Source organism: Hippopotamus amphibius, chromosome X, assembly GCF_030028045.1.
Source record: "Hippopotamus amphibius kiboko isolate mHipAmp2 chromosome X, mHipAmp2.hap2, whole genome shotgun sequence".
Lineage (NCBI taxonomy): Eukaryota > Metazoa > Chordata > Mammalia > Artiodactyla > Hippopotamidae > Hippopotamus > Hippopotamus amphibius.
In genome coordinates, this window is record NC_080203.1 from 120408100 (window position 1) to 120416182 (window position 8083).

Here is an 8083-nt window from a genome sequence, read left to right on the forward strand (position 1 = left end):
GGACCCCCGAAGCAGCCTCTAGCCCCTCTCAGCCAAGGTCGAGGAGCAGTTCTGCTGGCTCAGGGACCTAGAGGGAGACTGTCCATGCCCTCAGAGGAAGGCCCAGTGACCTCAGTCTGATTATACATGCTGAAGCAGCCCTCTGACTCCATTACTTCTATTCAACATAGTGCTAGAAGTCCTAGTCAGAACAATTTAGAAAGGAAAATAAATAAGACGTCCAAATCAGAAAAGAAGTTAAATTACCTCTGTTAGCAGATGACATGATCTTATATACAGAAAACCCTAAAGACTCCACCAAAATGTTAGAAATAAACTTGCACATATATAGTCACTAATCTTTAACAAGAGTGACAAGGATACACAATGGAGAAAGGATAGTCTCTTCAATAAAAGGTATTGGGAAAACTAGACAGTCACATGCAAAAGAATGAAATTGTACCCCTATCTTATACCATACTCAAAAATTAATTTGAAATGGATTAAAGACTTACATATAAAAGCTGAAACCATAAAACTCCTAGAAGAAAACAGGAAAACTCCTTGACATTGGTCTTGGCAATGATTTTTGGGGATAAGACACCAAAAGCACAAGCAAGAGAAGCACAAGGAAACAAGTGGGGACTACATCAAGCTAAAAAGCTTCTCTACAGCAAAGGGAGCAATAAACAAAATGAAAAGGCAACCTATGGAACGGGAGAAAATATTTGCAAACCATATATCTGATAAGGGGTTAATACCAAAATATATAAGGAACTCATACAATTCAATAGCATAAAAACCAAATAATCTGATTTTAAAATGGTCAAAGGACCTGAACAGACATGATCCCCAAAGAAGACATACAAATGGCCCTCAGGTATACAAAAAGGTGCTCAACATCACTAATCATCAGGGAAATGCAAACCAAAACCAGAGTGAGATATCACCTTACATTTGCTAGGATTGCTATTATCAAAAAGACAAGAGATAAGTATTGGTGAGGGTATAAAGAAAAGGGTACAATTCCCTTGTACACTGTTGGTGGGAATATAAGTTACTACAGCCATTATGGAAAACAGTATGAATTTCCTCAAAAAACTAAAAATAGTAACCTCACATCTGCATATATATCCAAAGGAAATTTAACTGCTACCTTGAAGAGATATCTGCACTCTCATGTTCCTGTAGCATTACTCACAGTAACCAAGATATGGGAACAACCTAAGTGTCTGCTGGTGGATAAAGAAAAGGGGTGTACATACACAATGGAATATTATTCAGCTATGAAAAAGAAGGAAATCCTGCCATTTGTGACAACATGGATGAACCTGGAGGACATTATCCTAAGTGAAATACGTCAGACACAGAAAGACAAATACTGTATTCTCTCACTTATATGTGGAATCTAAAAAAGTCGAAATCATAGAAGCAGAGAGTAGAACAATGTTTTCCAGGGCCTGGGGAGTGGTGGGGAAAATGGGAGATGTTGGTCAGAGTGTACAAATTTTCAGTTATGACATGAATAATTTCTGTGGATCTAATGTATAGCATCCTGACTATAGTTAATAATACTGTATTAGATACTTGAAATTTTATAAGAGAGTATATCTTAGGCGTTCTCAGGACACAAAATAATAGTAAGCATATGAGGTGATGGATGTATTAATTAATTGATTGTGGTAACCATTTCACAACGTATACATATATAAAATCATCACATTGTGCACATTAAATATACAAAACCTTTTTTTGTCAATGATACGTCAATGAAACTGGAAAAAATTTTGAGAATGCAGAGTTCTCTTTGAGAATAAAAAGATACTGGTCACACAGCGAAATGTGCTGCAGAGGTTAGTGTAGAGAAAAGATAAGTACTGGAGATTTTGTGCAATTTCCCAGATTTCTTTAAGGCCTTATTTGGAAAAAGAATATCCCTTGGCATTTTATACTATTCCTTTGAAAAGATGAACAGAACACTCTGTAAAATCATTCCCTCTCAAAGATGTGTTCTATGAACATGTCCCTGGATTCATTATGCCAAATGAGTGGGAATTTGTCATTTATTTTTTATTCAATAAATATTCTTTGAATGCCTATTCTGTGCCAGATACACAGAATATAAATCAGTGAGCAAAATCTCATGAGGCTTAAGCTCTAGCAGAGGCCCTGTGTTAGTTTGCTAGGCCTGCCATAACAAGAGTGGGTGGCTTAAACAACAGAAACTTATTTCTCACAGTGCTGGAGGCCTAGAAGTCCAAGATCAAGGGGCCTGCAGTTTGTTTTCGACTGAGGTCTGTCTCCTTGGATTGAAGGCAGCCACCTTCTTGCTGTGTCCACACATGGCCTTTTCTCTGTGCATTAGCTTCCTTGGTGTCTTTTCCTCTTATAAGGATATCAGTCATATTGGATTAGGGACCACCCATAGGACCTCAGTTACCCTTAATCACCTGCTTAAAGGCCCTATCTCCAAATGCAGTCACATCCTGAGGTATTGAGGGTTAGGACATTAACTTATGAATTAGCAGGTGGGGAGCGTGGGGGAGGGGCAAAGCTCAGTCTATAACAGGCCGCAGACTAAAAACTCTCCTACATGCTCCAAGTATCACTTCTTAAATTTTAAAGTGTATGTGAATCACCTGAGGATTCTGATAAATGTAGATTTTGATTCAGTAGGTCTAGGGTAGAGCTTGAGACTGCATTTCTAGCAAGCTCCAGGTAATGCTGATACTGACCAGCCATGCACCACATTTTGGCAAGGCAAAGCCTTCCCCGGCAATAACAATTAAAAAAACAAACAGACAAGAGGGCAAACAGCAGTATCAAGCAGTATCAGCAGTATTTTGTCTTGTGGAACTGAAAACCACAGCCACAGAAAAATAGAGAAAATGAAAAAGCAGAGGACTTTGTACCAGATGAAGGGACAGGATAAAGCCCCAGAAAAACAACTAAATGAAGAGGAGATAGGCATCCTTACAGAAAAAGAATTCAGAATAATGATAGTGAAGATGATCCAGGACTTTGAAAAAAGACTGGATGCAAAGATCGAAAAGTTTACCAAAGACCTAGAAGAATTAAAGAACAAACAAACAGAGATATGCAATACAATAACTGAAATGAAAAATACACTAAAAGGAACCAATAGCAGATTAACTGAGGCAGAAAGGCGAATGAGTGACCTGGAAGACAGAATGGTGATAATCACTGATGCAGAAAAGAATAAGGAAAAAAGAATGAAAAGAACTGAAGACAGCCTATGATACCTCTGGGACAATGTTAAACGCACCAACATTCGCATTATAGGGGTCCCAGAAGGAGAAGAGAGAAAGGACCTGAGAAAATACTGGAAGAGATTATAGTTGAAAACTTCCCTAACATGGGAAAGGAAATAGCTACCCAAGTCCAGGAAGCGCAGAGAGTCCCAGGCAGGATAAACCTAAGGAGAAACACGCCAAGACATATAGTAGTCAAGCTGACAAAAATTAAAGACAGAGAAATGTTATTAAAAGCAACAAGGGAAAAACAACAAATAACATACAAGGGAACTCCCATAAGGTTAACAGCTGATTTCTCAGCAGAAACTCTGCAAGCCAGAAGGGAGTGGCAAGATATATTTCAAGTGATGAAAGGGAAGAACCTACAACCAAGAATACTCTACCCAGCAAGGATCTCCTTCAGATTCGATGGAGAAATCAAAAGCTTCACAGACAAGCAACAGCTAAGAGAATTCAGTACCACCAAACCAGCCCTACAACAAATGCTAAAGGAACTTCTCTAAGTGGGAAACATAAGAGAAGAGAAAGACCTACAAAAACAACAACAAAACAGTTAAGAAAATCGTAATAGGAACATACATATCAGTGATTACCTTGAATGTAAATGGACTAAATGCACCAACCAGAAGACACAGACTGGCTGAATGGATACAAAAACAGGACCCATATATCTGCTGTCTACAAGAGACCCACTTCAGACCTAGGGACACACACAGACGGAAAGTGAGGGGATGGAAAAAGATATTCCATGCAAATGAAGATCAAAAGAAAGCTGGAGTATCAATACTCATATCAGATCAAATAGACTTTAAAATAAAAAATGTTACAAGAGACAAGAAAGGACATTACATAAAGATCAAGGGATCCATCCAAGAAGAGGAGATAACAATTATAAATATATATGCACCCAATATAGGAGCACCTCAATCCATAAGGCAAATGCTAACAACTATGAAAGAGGAAATGCAAGGCAGAAAAAGAGACACAGATGTAGAGAACGAACACATGGACACCAAGTGGGGAAAGCAGGGAGGGTTGGGGGGGAATGAATTGGGAGACTGGGATACCAAATTGTACACTCTAAATATATGCTGTTTATTGTCTGTTAACTGTATCTCAATAAAAGTTCTTAAAACAAACAAACAAAACCTTTGGTCTGTGAACAGTTTTACAGAAATAAAGTGAAATTCTTCCCACTGATATATCATTCCAGATGATAACAGACTGGGGCCTTTCTATTTTTTTTTCTTTTTAAATAATTTTTGAATGTTCTGTTTCCTAAGGAGGTAGTTTTTTGTTGTTTTTTGGCTGCGTTGGGTCTTCGTTGCTGTGCACTGGGTTTCTCTAGTTGCAGCAAGCGTGGGCTTCTCACGCAGAACACGGGCTCTAGGCATACCAGCTTCAGTAATTGCAGCACGTGGGGCTCAGTAGTTGTGGCCCACGCTCCACGGCATGTGGGGTCTTCCTGGACCAGGGATCGAACCTGTGTCCCTTGCATTGGCAGGCAGATTCTTAACCATTGCACCACCAGGGACATCCCTGGGGCCTTTCTAGATGGTCATTTCTGCAAGCTGGACAGATCATATCAAGTCCTTGGGGATGTCATTTTTTGGCTGCCAGTCAGTCAGCACTTTCAGTCCTGCATGCCTTGTGCTTGCCTTGGATTCCACCCCTTAGGGGCATGACTTCCTAGTTAGCACTAGGCAGGGACTTAGGAGGAAGCTTTAGGGGTCACCATCAGCTAGTACTCCCAAGCTTGTTAGAGCTGGACAATGTCCTAGAGATCAATAACAACAACTGGCTTCCCAGTGCCTTTTGAGAGATAAAAGAGCTGAGGTGTAGATATGTGAAGGGTCTGAGGTCACACAGCTGGTGGGGGCATAACTGGGCCCAGGATCGAGGACATCATTCCCTAAAGCAGTGGTTCTCAACCTTGGCTGCACATTAGAATCCCCTGGGGAGCTTTTAAAATGTACACATGCCCAGGCTCCACTCCAGATCAATTAAATCAGAATGTCTCTGAGCTAGGACCTTGGTATTTTTTCCCAAAATGCCCCCATGGTAAAAGCCTACTATACTAGCAGTTGAGAACTACTGTCCAAAAGCAGTATTAGAATTACCTGGAGGACTGGTGAAATCAAAGACTGCTAGACTCCAACCCCAGAGGGTCTGATGCAGTAGGTCTGGGATGAGGTGCAAGAATTTGCATTCCTAACAAGCTCCCAAGAGATGCTGATGCCAGTGCTGCTGGTCTGTCCTAGAAACTATCCCTGTGGTACACCTGTTTACCCAGTCCCAAAGGCGAAGGGCTGTGCTTGCCCCCGCTTTGGGTACTTACACCTCTGCATGCTATTGACTTTCTCTCATAAGGCTAATTTCTGTGATCACTTTTTGCAGATTTTGACCTCATCTTACCCACTTATAAAACATCGGGGTGTGGGTGAAGGTTAGAAATTGTATTTGATCGAAGCTCCCCATCCTTCTATGAAGTGGAAGAAGAATAAACTGGCTTATTCTGAACACAGTATACCAATTCTAAGACTTTCATCAACCCCCTCCAGACACGCACATTTTCCTGAGTTCTGTGTGTGTATATGAATCAGAACATGACAATTTCATTTTCCTGAAAATACTCACTCAGTTCCAAACTAATGACTAGGTTCTAGATTATACTAACCCCAAATATTTGAAAGGTCTCCTAGATGTTTGCCAAGCCAAATACAGAAGCGTGGCACCCTCACCATGTTCCTCCAGCAGATGGAACATGTAAGTCGCAAACTGTATAGTGCCTGGTACATAGTAGGCACTCAATAAGTGGTACTTTTTATTGCCTCAGAATCAAATGTGGATTCAGGTAGGGTACACCAAATATCACTTGCACAGTTTTTTTCCCCCACATAATTCAGTTTGAAGAACACACATAAATGCAGTGAAAAGAATAAAAACAGAACATCTGGAGACTTGGATTCTAGTTCCAGCTCTGACTCCAGCAGACCATGTGACTCTGGCAAATCAGTTACTTCTCTTCTCTCATCAGTAAAAAGGGGAAATTGTGCCACATGACCTCCAAGGCCTGTTCCCCTCCAACATTACATATGTATCTATGAGGCCATTGAAATGGCTCAAAAGCTCACTGTTTAGTGTCTACCGGTCCTTGAAGCAGCATTTTCTAAACTTACTTGATAAGAATCACCTGGTATGCTTTTAAACATACAGATTTCTAGGACCTTCCCCTGGAACTATACTGTCCAAAACAGTAGCCACTAGCCATCTGTGCTTACTCAGCAGTTTAAATGTGACTGACCACTCCAAATTTAGATGTCCCATAAATATAAAATGCACAAAGAACTTTAAAATTTAGTATGAAAAAAAGAATGTAAAACATCTCAATAATTTTTTATTGCTCACATGCTAAAATGATAGCATTTTAGGGACTTCCCTGGCAGTCCAGTGGTTAAGACTCTGCATTTCCACTGCAGAGGGCACGGGTTCAGTCCCTGATTGGGGAGCTAAGATCCCACATACTGTGCGGCACAGCCAAAAAAATAATTTGGATAAGTAAAATATATTATGTATATTTTAAATAATAAAATATATCATTAAAATTAATAAAATATATTTAGGTAAAACAGTCTATTTTAAATACATTAAAATATATTATTAAAATTAAATATGTTCTTTAAATAATATAAAATATATTATTAAATTAATTTCACCTGTTTCTATTCATTTTTTTAATGCATGATAACTAGAAAATTTTAAATCATGTATGTGGCTTGCATAATATTTCCATTAGATAGCACTGCCCTAGAGGTAAGAATTGAGAATGTATACTAAAATTGACATAATCTATAATTTTAACACTTGCCCCAGGTGAGACTTGGGTTCATCACTACTAGGAAAACACTCTTCTAGTGAACCAAAACAAACCTCACAGCTTTCATTAAGAACTCATAGGCCTTAGATGGTTGAAGAAATTATTTTGAAATAGGATTGATCTGGGTAAGCCTCACTTTTTTCCCCTTGGATTTTAAGAACTCTGCTAGTGCCTTGATCATGGCACGGAAATTACTATATATATATATACACACACACATACATATATTCCTGAGAATGGAGGAGATTCAGACTGAAGGGGCTAGAAAAAGGAGGCTTTCTACCTTGTTCTATGGTCTTACTGCTCCTCGATGTTGTAAGGAGCTTTCTTTAGGCCAACAGGACATCATCTTTGGATCCATATCTGGTTAAAGCTAGGTGGCAGCAGTAGCATAGGATGGCAAGGTGCGAAGCCCCTCTAGAACGTTATGGAAACAGTGTCTCAGGTCTCTAAACTTTGACCACTAGCTCTCCTCAGCCAGGGCTCAGTGCCTAGAAGTCTGGCCCCTAAGCAGGTGAATTAGAAAAACAAAACTCATGCAATGCTGAAGCCCCACTAGAGCTTGGCAGCAAACTCCATTTCTTCCCTCCCAGGTGAAGCAAAATGAGGTCTGCACATACCCATGGCAGGGACAGTTCTTCCCCACTCCCAGATGACCGGGCCACCTGATTCAGCACAGTACAATCTTACTCTCAGCTGCACTAAGCTCCTGGCTTGTCATAGAGGAATCTGAGGGGGTGATGTCACCTCTCCTCCCCTGCTGCCTGCCGCTTGCTGAGAAAAAAGAGCACTCTGACAAGCCTCCACTTCACCCTGCTTTCAGGAACTTTGTTGCTAGAGGATATATTAATCAAGGTCTCACTTTATCCTATTTTGTTGCATTTGATTTCAATGTGAACTTTTAACACTGTGAGTAATTGAACTCCTTCTCTCTGCCCCCACCCTGCCCTTG